This window comes from Malurus melanocephalus, unplaced genomic scaffold (genome assembly GCF_030028575.1).
Source record: "Malurus melanocephalus ecotype Western Australia unplaced genomic scaffold, MMel_1.1 scaffold_943, whole genome shotgun sequence".
NCBI classification, from domain to species: Eukaryota; Metazoa; Chordata; class Aves; order Passeriformes; family Maluridae; genus Malurus; species Malurus melanocephalus.
The window spans coordinates 66056-71975 of NW_026624175.1; the positions used below are offsets into that span (position 1 = coordinate 66056).

The 5920-nt window shown below is 46.5% G+C and overlaps 1 protein-coding gene across 1 annotated transcript in view; it reads left to right on the forward strand.

Annotated features, from left to right (window-relative positions):
* Positions 1–5920, forward strand: part of NSF (N-ethylmaleimide sensitive factor, vesicle fusing ATPase) — a 72233-nt gene that overhangs the window by 35885 nt on the left and 30428 nt on the right. The window lies entirely within an intron of this gene.

Sequence of the window (5920 nt, forward strand, 5' to 3'; positions counted from 1 at the left end):
AACAACATTTTTGATATTTGGTGGCTGGAGCTGTTTCCTGCAACAAGTCTGTGAAGTTCCATCTCAGCCTGAAATGAAAACACTCGTACTGACCTTTTCCTTATTTAAGAAATATATTTAAGAAATATATTTTAAGCTTTGAAACCATCTTGACTTGCAGGGATGGGATTTCTCTGACTCCTGTGGCATTTTAATTGTTGTAGAAGCCTCAAAAAGCAAATTCTGCATGGACATTTGGTATGGTTTAATAACAGGTATAGAAATATTTCCTGTCAGAGGCCACGTTTCTTCTTAGAGACTGAAATGGAACCCAAATCCTCCCTCCTCTCCTGCCACCACAAATAAGCTAAACCAGGCTTTTTGGAGGTGGTTTCTGTTTCCTGGGAGCAATCTTCCTGCTGAGTGGGACCCAGAGCTGGGTTTTGAAGTACAGTTCATGTTGGAGCAGTGAAGTATCAACAGAGCACAGGGRGAACACTGAAATGAGCAGACATTCRGAATAYTTTCTTCCTCAGAATCTGTCTGGAGCTGTGTCTGCTAAGCTGCCTTAAAAATTAATGCATTAATGTTCTCCAAGTACTCAGATACTGGAAGAGRAGAATAATGATGGAAAGGTTCTCATCCAGCTATTCTGGAAATAGGGTCATTTTAATGAAAGATCAGTGTCTGACCTTGGCTGGGGTGCCTTGCTGCTCCCAGCTTTTGTATCCAGTCTGCTCCTGACTGTCCAGCACTSTCCAGGCCAGCTCTGGGATTCTGAAGCCATTTCTCATAACCTCTGCATCACCCATCATCATTTCTCCTCCAYAGCCTCCCTCCCTGCTCAGGGCTGGGGCATGGATCCATTCTGGATCAGCTGGCACTGTCTGGGCCTGGTGAGAATCCTCTCTGYGATGATTTTTTTTAATTTATTTTGCAACATGCAGTTGATTATTCCTCCCGATTTAGAAACTTGTGCATCAGGTTACRTGGATTTCAGATGAAGTGAATCCTGCCTGTCAGTGTGTTTGTAGCTCTTGGCTTTGAGTGTGCAGATTTAATTGGAGCATTCTGTTCTGTTCCATCTCCCAGGCACCACACGCCGCTAAATTCGGGATGGATCATTTCTCGCTGTGCTTTAAAGTTTGTGGGGTTTAATCTACTTTTCATCCACCTCTAACTTCATTCAGCCTGTGCTTTCCCTGCATGTCTAGGAAGATGTCTAACACCTTTTATTTATATCTTCAGGAAAGTCTAAATGGCCTTCTCTTGCTTTCTTTGTTTCATCTTTGTGGGACCCCCACCTTTTCCTGGAGGAAAGTTGTCTCAGACTGGTCTGTTAAAGTTGCTCTGGCTGCTTCTTGAATCYTTATTTGTTTCTACCTCCTTAAAAAGACAATTATGCCAGAATTCTCCAGCAGTCAGGTTAGTTCTAGGTCTGACCACACAATAAGAAAACAGCTGAGGTTGAAAGGGAATTCTCAATTTAGCCCAACCCCACAGYTCCCTCCYTTTTCCCTTTTTAACATCAGGGGTGACATTCACCATCTTCCCCCTGGTTTCTCACCCACCCTGTTCAGGTTCTCACTGACTCTGAGATGATTTCACCCACTCTGAGTTCCCTTGGGTGAAGTTCACGTCCAAGGGATCTGCAMGTATCCAACACTTGTGGGCTCTTGTGTCTCTTGTTCTTTTTCTGCTTCTGTTCACTGTTCCTGCCCGTTTGTCACTGTTATTAACATCAGCTGTCACATMAAATGTCAGCTCTTCACTGGTGTAAAGAAGTATTTAACAGCTTGAACTCAGCATTTGCTGTTGTTAACTCTTCCTYCTCGCTGAGAATGGCCCAGTGCTCTCTTGGTCTTCTCCTCCTGATGGGTTTAACATGAAGTGCTCTGCTCACCCTGAGGCACCAGGATCCAGGGCCAGCCAGGCTCAGTCTGGGCACTGAACTCTTCCTTYGGAGACAACAGTGGGCAAGCCCTTGACATCTGTCACTTCCTTCCCCTCTTAAAACCAGAGACTGGACCTCACAGGCATCCCTGTGGAGGGAGGAGGGAGGTGAAGGAGCTGATAACTCCTGAGTGAGCTGAGGGTGCTGGAGAAGCAGTTGAGGGAGCACTTGTAGGAGCAGCAGGTCTGAACTGCCAGGAAAAGGAGTCCCAGGCATGTTCTGTTGAGTTCTGTGCTCTGGGATTTGTTCCTGAGGGTCTTGGGACAGGAGGTGTTGGAATGAGTGAACCAAAGGCTGTGCTGCAGTTGAAATCATGGCATCATTTAGGCTGGAAAAGACCCTTTAAGATCTCTTTCTCTTGAGAGAAAGATTTCACACTCCATGATGWTCTAAACAGGYTGGACATGATGCAGAAAACTTMCAGAATCTTCTGACAGGGGCCATTTTATGGTTTTCCCCCACCACTAAAAAACTGAACCTAGCAAAACCACCACAAAAGATCTTAAGAGCTTGGGAGCTGGCTGCTGTCATGGGGTGGCTGCCCTCAGTCCTCGTGGAAAGGTTCTTGCAACCAGGAGATGTTCTTGAGGGCCAGAAGAAAGCAAGTGTCACTCCCACCTCCGAGAAGGGCAGGAAGAGCCAGGAGCTGCAGGCCTGTCCACCTCAGGCTCTGGGAAGGTGATGGAGCAGCTCCTTGTGGGGACAGATGAATGGTGAGGAGGTGGCCGTGGGTGCTGAGCAGTGGAATTTGTGTTGAACCCTTCCTGCCATGGGCTGAGGGCACAGTGTGGGTGTTGATCTGCAGGGCATTGAGGCTCCCAGCCTCACAGAGGGTCTGATGGGAGCCTTTCCAGCAGGACTTTGGGATGGCAAACGGGTTCAGCTGCAGGTTCAGAGCTGGATCAGCAGCACAAAGCCCATGTGAACATCCTGGCTGTGCTCAGCAATCCCCCACCTCCCCAGAACCTGCCTCTGGAATTAGAGATGTTTMTGCTGCTCTGTTATGAGACATTCACTCTTTGCTCCTGTGCTGACTTCCCTCAGTGCTTGGCTTTGTTTGTTGATGCTCTTACCCAAATCCCTTCTCCTGAGTGGCCTGGTTCTGTTTTTGTAGCCAAAGGCGTTCTGTTGGAAGCGTCTCTTGAGCTGATTTATTTTCCTTTCTAGCACATTCCCTCAGAAATGGATAAATGCCCCTGTCATAAATCTCATTATTGCCTCCTGATGGATGTGTGCTCAGAGCCCACGGGATGYGGTGAGGAATCCGTTTCCAAAAGTCAATGAAGAGCTTTTGTGGTGGTTTTGCTAGGTTCAGTTTTTTAGTGGTGGGGGAAAACCCACCACCCATAAAATGACTCCTGTGAGAAGATTCTGGAAGTCTTCTGCATCATGTCCAGCCTGTTTAGACCATCATGGAGTGTGAGGTCTTTCTCTCAATCCGTTATCTTATCTAAAAGCCATAAATTTTTGGGTTAATTKGGGTTTTGCTCTCCCCTCTGCCTCTCTTGGGGGTGAGGGGGAAGTGTTGTGGGTGCCTTGGCGTTCAGCCAGGACTCAAACCATGACAACTTTACTTTGTTTTCTCTTTCCAGTGGCAAAGGATTTGATAAATCAAAACTCTGGCAATTGAGAAAATAAAAATTCTGCCTCAGATGTGGCCCTTTCCCTGTCCCAGATCTGAATTCAAAGCAGAACCCAATTCCTTCAGTCTCTCTCTGTGTTGGAGCATCAATCCCACAGGAAGATTAATGGGATTAGCTGGAGTAACTCTGGCTTTAGAGAATGAGAGGAGAGGGAAATTCCACCCAGCTCTACTTTTGGGGAAATTTTGCCTGGGAACCCTGAACTTCCTGTAACCTGCCCCGAGATGAATTGCAGAGATAAAMATCTCCATGCTGGGCTGGGGCTTCACCATCCACACTGGTTCCTGCTGCTGCATCCCAGTGATCCAATCACACCAGAATGCTTTGATTTTAATTAAAAGGGGAATTACACTCCCGAGTAGAAAATCCCTGTTATACTGAATCAGTACTTCTGATCTCTSCAATAAATTGAAGAGAGAGATTTGAACAAATAAACTTTCTCTTGTCTTTGGGCAGGTGATGTTCTGGGTTAAAACAGAGTTTGGCTTCCCTTGGTAACACCAGTAACTCTCCCATTCTCACCAGTTTTTATGAATTTTCCCTCAATTTTTTTCCCCAATACTCGTTTGTTTGAGTCCTGCTGATGTCCCTCTTCAGCCTCTGACTGTCATTGARTGGCATAATTTAAGGATCAGGTTACAGCAGTGACCTTTGCTTTGGAGCCCTCATGATGAACTGAACTGGTTGGAGATGTCTGCACTGCTGTAATTTGTGTTTGGAAAGATTCTCATAATGGTATTGACATTTGGGCCACGTTGGTGAAATCAGCAGCGGGGAGATAAACTTAATCAAAATTCCTGCGTGGTGCGGAGGATCCCGYGGTGGTTTGAGAGGTGACATTTGTGATTTGTCATCACCTGTCTATTTTAATCAAGCCCTGCTTGTGCTTAAAACTTTKATTTTAGCCAGGTGAACGTGGCTGTGAAGGGAAACATCTGCTGGAGTCACTTGTGGCTGTTTTATTGGGGGAGGAACTGGTTGCTTTGGGGTCAGGAATGTTCTGACTYGRCCCCTGCWCTCRGTGTTGCCCATTCAGTGGCACSCAAGTCTTGCAGCCCCTGGTCAGYRATGTCCTCAGGGTTCAKGGAGGGGGAGTTTGGGTATTGTCAAATTTGGGAATATTGTCCCAATTTTGGGAATTGTCTCAGGGAATTTCTCTRAGGAAGACTCCAGGACTCASGGARTGGCTGGAGCTGTGTCAGGGGAATTTGGGATGGAGATCAGGGAACTCTGTTCCCTCAGAGGGTGCTGGGCACAGCCCACAAGCTGTTTATCCACAATTCCATGAGTCCTTCAGGGAAATTCCTCTTGTTCACACCCAGGAGCTGTGAGCACATCTGGGATTCGGGTACATGGGATGTGTCCAGCCTCCCCTTGCAGCAGTTGTGTCCTCTTTCCCTACAGCAGAGAATTAAAATTCTCACACACGGTGTCCAAAGTCCCATTATTTGAACAAATTAGAATATCTCAGGTCTTTCTTTACAGGACAAGGATTTTGGACTGATGGTTSTGGTGGTTCTTGCAAGTTTTTTTCAGTTTTCTTACTGTTTATTCCATGAACTTACAGCCAGAACTGGATGTGGGATGTGGGACTGACCAATGCCCAGTGCAGGGGTAAAAAGCCTGGTGTTATCACATTTTTTTTTCAAGAATCAGATGAGTGTGTGTGACCTGATTCTGCCTTGCKTGGTGTTCAGGGTGTAAAACTGAGCATCTGCAGCCCCTCTGTCCTTGGGGATGAGCAGCACCCCTGGGACCCCCTCCTGGGGAGAATTTTGTTATTCCCACCTTTCCCAAGGGATCTGTGTGCCGTGTGCTCCTGCCCAGGAGTCACCATAGTGTGGCTGATGASTGAGAGTGCTCGTGCTGTTCCAGGGGCAGTTTTTCCTTGCAATGACACCGATCCAATCTGTATTTGAATTTCTGTGACCGAGGCACTGAGCAGAGCTCAGGCCCATCCCCACCATCTCCCTGGAGCAGCAGTGTCGCTGTTGGGGCGAGCACAACGCACACACACACACACAGAGTACCTCATAAAGGCCAAAAAGCCAGAAATAAGATGTGTTTATTCCAAGAATCAGTCTCATTTATAACTTTTGCATGTTATCAATTGTGTTACACATTYATTGGCCACTAAACTACTACAATAGGTTCATTGGCTGTTATTTAACTACAACACATCACTATTGGTCACCTACAGCACAAGCATCCAAGCATTCAGAAAAACACCAGGTGCAGCCTTGGTGCTGTTTTTCTCCTTCTACTGTTTAAATTTCTTACTTCTGTTGATACCACATTCTCAAAGGTAGAAATACCAGCTCCATCACTTGTTTCCTAGGGTTAT